This window comes from Oncorhynchus mykiss, chromosome 4 (genome assembly GCF_013265735.2).
Source record: "Oncorhynchus mykiss isolate Arlee chromosome 4, USDA_OmykA_1.1, whole genome shotgun sequence".
NCBI lineage: Eukaryota > Metazoa > Chordata > Actinopteri > Salmoniformes > Salmonidae > Oncorhynchus > Oncorhynchus mykiss.
In genome coordinates this window covers 31865238-31873360 of record NC_048568.1, presented here as the reverse complement: position 1 = coordinate 31873360, position 8123 = coordinate 31865238, and positions in this window count along the sequence as shown.

Here is an 8123-nt window from a genome sequence, read left to right as displayed (position 1 = left end):
AAGACTTTAATAAGAACAAAAGAAGGATTGCATGGCCAGGCAAGGGATACGTTGTGTAATAATTTGACACGTTTAAGGTGTATTAAAGTGTATTATATAAGAGGGAAAAAATGCTGATTTGAATGTCATTGAGAAAACAGAGAAATTTCAAATATTTTTTTTCCGCAAACAGCCTTTCTGAATTTAAAAGTAATCCTTGAAGTAATCATCTAGGTTTTCAAAAGTATCTGTAATCTGATTACAATACTTTTGCTGGTAACGTAAAGGATTACAGTAACCCTTATTTTGTAATCCCTTACATGTAACGGCTTACATGTAATCTGTTAGTCCCCAACCCTGCTAACCAGGACTAGGACATTATCTGCATCTAAATACTGGTCAAAACTACAGCTATCTGTAATGCCTGATCATAAATAAATGATGGACTCATCTCCTAATACAATGCTCGATCTTAATGCTCAATCATACAATAACAACACCAATCACCCAACTGAAAAGAGGACTATCTCCCCCAGCAGTTTCTGAAACCTCTCACTCTGGTAAAAGAAAGGTTCAATAAGCCAGTCATGATGGTTTGTCTGAGCGCATAGTGTCCCACATGGCAAACTGGCATAAGCAAATATTAAACTCTCTGGCATAATTAAGAGATGCACCTCAGGACTCCACTTTGTGTGAGTCATACACACACACACACACACACACAAACACACACACACACACACACACACACACACACACACACACACACACACACACACACACACACACACACACAAACAAAGACAGTCAGTTGGGGACTGGCTCGGTCAGTGAGCGGAAAATAAAAATTGAAATTATGGGGCTTTATGTAATCTGTTTAAATTATGGGGCTTTATGTAATCTGTTTAAATTATGGGGCTTTATGTAATCTGTTTAAATTATGGGGCTTTATGTAATCTGTTTAAATTATGGGGCTTTATGTAATCTGTTTAAATTATGGGGCTTTATGTAATCTGTTTAAATTATGGGGCTTTATGTAATCTGTTTAAATTATGGGGCTTTATGTAATCTGCTTATCTTGACGTGAACGGCCTTACAATGCGCCGAAAAAGCTGTTTGTTTTCATCAAAACAAAGATGGGTGCCCGAAGGTCTCCTAGCTTCTTCTTCTTCTAGATGGTTATGCAACACAAAACACATGGTGGAATTGGATTTGTTTCATTGGTCAATGGAGCCACAGGTTACATAATAATACACAGTAGTGCTCATCAAACCAAACATTATTTGTCACATGCGCCAAATACAACAGGTATTCAATTTCACCTTAACGTAAAATGCTTACTTACAAGCCCTTAACCAACAATGCAGTTCAAGAAAGATCAAGGCAAGTTGTGATACAACCCGGGATTGAACCAGGGTCTGTAGTGACACCTCTAGCACTGAGATGCAGTGCCTCAAACCCCTGCGCCGCCTGTTCAGCCCAGATTTTCCTGTTGTCCACGATCAGCTCCTTGCTCACATTGAGGGAGGAGACTAAGCACACACCCCTGAGGGGTCCCAGTGTTGAGGATCAGTGTGGCAGTCGTGTCGTTGCCTACCCTTACCACCTGGGGGCGGCCCGTCAGGAAGTCCAGGATCCAGGTATTTAGTCCCATAGTCCTTAGATTAGTGCTGAGCTTTGTGGGCACTGAGCTATAGTCAATGAACAGCATTCTCACATAGGTGAATTTGCCCAGGTGGGAAAGGGCAGTGTGGTGTGCAATTGAGATTGCGTCATCTGTGGATCTGTTGGGGCGGTAAGCGAATTGGAGTGGGTCTAGTGTGTTCGGGATGATGGTGTTGATGTGAGCCATGACCAGCCTTTCAAAGCACTTTATGGCTACCGACGTGAGTGCTACGGGGCGGTAATCATTTAGATAGGTTACCTTCGCTTCCTTGGTCACAGGGACTATGAAACAGATAGATATTACAGACTCAGTCAGGGAGAGGTTGAAAATGTCAGTGAAGACACTTGCCAGTTGGTCCGCGCATGCTTTGAGTACACATCCTCCGTCTAGCCCTGCGGCTTTGTGAATGTTGACCTGTTTAAAGGTCGTGCTCACATTGGCTACAGAGAGCGTTATCACACAGTCGTCCGGAACAGCTCTCATGCATGCTTCAGTGTTGCTTGCCTCAAATCGAGCATAAAAGGCATTTAGCTCATCTTGTAGGCTCACGTCATTGGGCAGCTTGCGGCTGGGTTTCCCATTGTAGTCCGTAATAGCTTTTAAGCCTTGCCACATCCGACGAGCGTCAGAGCCGGTGTAGTAGGATTCAATCTTAATCCTGTAATGACGCTTTGCATGTTTGATGGTTCGTCTGAGCGCATAGTGTCCCACTACTTGAAATGTGGATGTTGCCTGTAATCCATGGCATCAGGTTGGGATACGTACGTACGGTCACTGTGGGGACGACGTTGTTGATGCACTTATTGATGAAGCTGTTGACTGAGGTGATATACTCCTCAATGCCATTGGATGAATCCCGGAGTATATTCCAGTCTGTGCTAGCAAAACAGTCCTGTAGCGTAGCATCTGCATCATCTGACCACTTCCGTATTGAGCGAGATACTGGGACTTCCTGCTTTAGTTTTTGCTTGTAAGCAGTAATCAGGAGGATATAATTATGGTTAGATTTGCCAAATGAGGGCGAGGGAGAGCTTTGAATACGTCTCTGTGTGTGGACTAAAGGTGGTCAAGAGTTTTATCCCTCTGATTGCACATGTGACATGCTGGTAGAAATGAAGTAAAACAGATTTAAAACTTCTTCGGGATTGGTGTCCCTTCCACGGGACGGTTGAGGTAACTTAGGCTAATGCAATTAGCATGAGGTTGTAAATAACAAGAATATTTCCCAGGACATAGACATATCTAATATTAGCAAAAAGCTCAAATTCTTGTTAATCTAACTGCACTGTCCAATTTAAAGTAGCTATTACAGTGAAAGAATACCATGCCATTGTTTGAGAAAGCACAATTTTGAACATGAAAAGTTGTTAATAAACAAATTAGGCACATTTGGGCAGTCTTGATACAACATTTTGAACCGAAATACAATGTTTTATTAGGTCAGTCTAAAACTTGCACTGCTGCCATCTGGTGGCCAAAATCTAAATTGCACCTGGGCTGGAATAATACATTATGGCCTTTCTCTTGCATTTCAAAGATGATGGTACAAAAAAATATTTTAAAAAGTGTTGGTTTTTTCTTCGTATTATCTTTAGCAGATCTATTGTGTTATAGATCTAGTGAACATTCTCTATCTTTTCTTCACGCAAATGAGGGGGATTTGGGCCCTCTCCCGAGAAAGCAGTATATCCTTCGTGTCAAACTTCTTAAAGAAAAAATCTTTGCCCAATTCGAGGTGAGTAATCGCTGTTCTGATGTCCAGAAGTTATTTTCGTTCCTAAGAGATGGTAGCAGCAACATTATGTACAAAATAAGTTTAAAAAAAAGAAATATCAAAATAGCACAGTTGGTTATGAGCCCGTAAAACGCCATTTATAAAAAACAAATCAAATAAAAATCCTTCATGTAGTATTCACTAAAAGGGAGAATATTCATGTGTTTCCCTGTGTTGTCTGCCATTATATGTTACATCATGTCACCGAGATAAAAATGTTTACGTTTCAAATAGATGAGCAGAATTATAATGACACCGCTAAGAAGTCATAGAATTTGCTCAATATTATCTCTTGTGAAAGTCAAGATGACTGTGTGGAAAAAATAGTAGTTCTCGTCACACTAACATTCAACTAAGTCAATAGTTAATGTTTCGTTACTAAAACAAACACCTAATCACCAGTACAATCATGTCTCTCTCCCCTCTACAGAATACTGATGCAACCTCTGGCAAGAAATAATCCAAGATGTTTGTAACCGGACATCGTCTTCTCCATTTTGCATCTTTTAAATCAAATGTAATGTTCTCCTTATTTTTGGAGTTTCACGTTTCAGAAGAAAGACTGAAGTGCTTGAGAGGAACACACCACTAGATGTGATTTAGCCCTGAAAAACTGAAAGGGACAAGTGTTGCCAATAGCCTGGAAGGGGAGGAAGCATATGCCTTAATTCTTAATAGGCTGGAACCAAAGATAACATAGAAACGGAGTCCCACTGAGGCATGCATGAGAGCATCATTCTCATTGACAGGGCTGTAGTGGAGCAGGTTGAGAGCATCACCAACAAACTAGAATGGTCCAAACACACCAATACAGTTGTGAAGAGGGCACGACAAAGCCTATTCCCCCTCGGGAAACTAAAAATATTTGGCATGGGTCCTCAGATCCTCAAAAGGTTCTACAGCTGCAACATCGAGAGCATGGTTACATCACTGCCTGGTACGGCAACTGCTCGGCCTCCGACCGCAAGGCACTACAGAGGGTGGTGCATACGGCCCTAAGCTGCCTGCCATCCAGGACCTCTACACCAGGTGTTGTCAGAGGAAGGCTCTAAAAATTGTCCTAGACCACAGCCACCCCAGTCATAGACTGTTCTCTCTACTACCACATGGCAAGCGGTACCGGAGTGCCAAGTATAGGTCCAAGAGGCTTCTCAACAGTTTTTACCCCCAAGCCATAAGACTCCTGAACAGGTAACCAAATGGCTACCCAGACTATTTGTCTGGCTATTGTGTGTCCTCCCCAACCCCTCTATTACGCTGCTACTCTCTGTTTATCATATATGCATAGTCACTTTAACTATACATTCATGTACATACTACCTCAATTAGCCCGACTAACCAGTGCTCCCGCACATTGGCTACCCAGACTATCTGCATTGTGTCCCGCCACCCACCAACCCCTCTTTTACGCTACTGGTACTCTCTGTTTATCATATATACATATTCACTTTAACCATACAGTACCTACATGTATATACTACCTCAATTAGCCCAACTAACCGGTGCCTGTATGTAGCCTTGCTGCTGTTATAGACTCACTACTGTATATAGCCTTGCTACTGTTATAGACTCACTACTGTATATAGCCTTGCTACTGTTATAGACTCACTACTGTATATAGCCTTGCTACTGTTATAGACTCACTACTGTATATAGCCTTGCTACTGTTATAGACTCACTACTGTATGTAGCCTTGCTACTGTTATAGACTCAATACTGTATATAGCCTTGCTACTGTTATAGACTCACTACTGTATGTAGCCTTGCTACTGTTATAGACTCACTACTGTATATAGACTTGCTACTGTTATAGACTCACTACTGTATATAGCCTTGCTACTGTTATAGACTCACTACTGTATGTAGCCTTGCTACTGTTATAGACTCAATACTGTATATAGCCTTGCTACTGTTATAGACTCACTACTGTATATAGCCTTGCTACTGTTATAGACTCACTACTGTATGTAGCCTTGCTACTGTTATAGACTCACTACTGTATATAGACTTGCTACTGTTATAGACTCACTACTGTATATAGCCTTGCTACTGTTATAGACTCACTACTGTATGTAGCCTTGCTACTGTTATAGACTCAATACTGTATATAGCCTTGCTACTGTTATAGACTCACTACTGTATGTAGCCTTGCTACTGTTATAGACTCAATACTGTATATAGCCTTGCTACTGTTATAGACTCACTACTGTATATAGCCTTGCTACTGTTATAGACTCACTACTGTATATATTCTCCTTCTTTCTCTCTTCCTTTTCTCACTCTCCTTCCCTCTCTACCTCTCTCCACCATTCTCACTCACGGGAGGTTGGTGGCACCTTAATTTGGGAGGAGGGGCTCCTGGTAATGGCTGGAGCAGAATAGGTGGAATGTTATTAAATACATCAAACACATGGTTTCCATGGTTACTTCCAGGTGTTTGATGCCATTCCATTTGCTCCATTATGGCCATTATTATGAGCCGTCCTCCCCTCAGCAGCCTCCTGTGCTCTCACTGTACCTCTCACTCTCTCCCTCAATCACCCTCTCTCTCCCTCTCTCTGTAGTTTCTCCCATGTTATCCTTTAATATCATTTTAGAATAGCCATTTAGGTGTGTATGAGAAACACATCATAGACAGTAACTGTAGAAAGATGTTCTATTTGGTCACGATAACCTGATCTAACCATTGTAGTCTACTAGCTGAGTACTGTGGGCTGCTGAATAAAGCAGGACAGATCCCGGCGGCCGGAGGAGTGCCGTAGTGTAGCCATGTTGTGCTGGGTGGGCTGGGCTGGACACATGTCCCCGGAGCTGCTCAGACAGTGCCAGGTCTTTGTACCTAGCCAGCGGGGCTTCTTGTCAGTGTACCAAATATCACTCTATTCTCTATGTTGTGCAAATGTTTGAAAATGACATTTATTGTCTGCTTCATTACATGAGTTGCATGTTCTGTTAAGATGCATTACCATAGTCTAAATGTGACTTCTGTCATTCTGAGCAACGTGCGTGGACACCCTAATGGGTTATACACCCAACGCATATGGATCTGGTACATTTCTCAAATGGCAGATCAATTAAAATCTTCCCGGTCACATTGTCCGGTGCCACATTAAAGGAAACCCTGGGTGTGTAAAAGACAAGCTGAAGCCTGAAGCTTGCAGTGTAGCCATGTTGGGTCGGGCTGGACACATGTCCCCGGAGCTGCTCAGACAGTGCCAGGTCTTTGTACCTAGGCAGCGGGGCTTCTTGTCAGTGTACCAAATATCACTCTATTCTCTATGGTGTGCTCTACTTTGGACCCGAGGGCGCTACATAGGGAATAGGGTGCCATCTGGGACCCAGACCTTCTCTCTGTGAGTGCGGAGGTTACACTGGAGAGAGATGCTAGCGGAATGGGCTGGCACCTGAAGCTCCATTTCTGCCTCCACGTTCCAATGCCTCGCCTGATTGCATAAGAACTTGGTGTCAGTGGCCAAGGTTAAAAACTGTCTGATGTCTTGTGTGCCCATATGAATGTCCCCTCCTGTTTAAATACAATGATGAAAAAAAATGTTTTCTTCTATTTGTTTTCAGGCTTTTTATATCTTATCTTATAACCATGTTGTCACATCCCAGACTTTACTGTGTGTTAATGGTACACTCACTGTGTTAATGATCGCTCTCTGGTATCCTCAATGTGTTAATTACTGCTCTCTGGTATCCTCAATGTGTTAATAACTGCTCTCTGGTATCCTCAATGTGTTAATAACTGCTCTCTGGTATCCTCAATGTGTTAATGACTGCTCTCTGGTATCCTCAATGTGTTAATGACTGCTCTCTGGTATCCTCAATGTGTTAATGACTGCTCTCTGGTATCCTCAATGTGTTAATAACTGCTCTCTGGTATCCTCACTGTGTTAATGACCGCTCTCTGGTATCCTCAATGTGTTGATGACTGCTCTCTGGTATCCTCACTGTGTTAATGACTGCTCTCTGGTATCCTCACTGTGTTGATGACTGCTCTCTGGTATCCTCAATGTGTTGACGACCGCTCTCTGGTATCCTCACTGTGTTAATGACTGCTCTCTGGTATCCTCAATGTGTTGACGACTGCTCTCTGGTATCCTCACTGTGTTGATGACTGCTCTCTGGTATCCTCAATGTTTTGACGACCGCTCTCTGTTATCCTCACTGTGTTAATGACCTCTCTCTGGTATCCTCACTGTGTTAATGACCGCTCTCTGGTATCCTCAATGTGTTGACGACCGCTCTCTGGTATCCTCAATGTGTTAATGACCGCTCTCTGGTATCCTCAATGTGTTAATGACTGCTCTCTGGTATCCTCACTGTGTTAATGACCGCTCTCTGGTATCCTCACTGTGTTAATGACTGCTCTCTGGTATCCTCACTGTGTTGATGACTGCTCTCTGGTATCCTCAATGTGTTGACGACCGCCCTCTGGTATCCTCAATGTGTTGATGACCGCCCTCTGGTATCCTCAATGTGTTGATGACTGCTCTCTGGTATCCTCACTGTGTTAATGACTGCTCTCTGGTATCCTCAATGTGTTGACGACTGCTCTCTGGTATCCTCAATGTGTTGATGACTGCCCTCTGGTATCCTCAATGTGTTGACGACTGCCCTCTGGTATCCTCAATGTGTTGACGACCGCCCTCTGGTATCCTCAATGTGTTGACGACTGCCCTCTGGTATCCTCAATGTGTT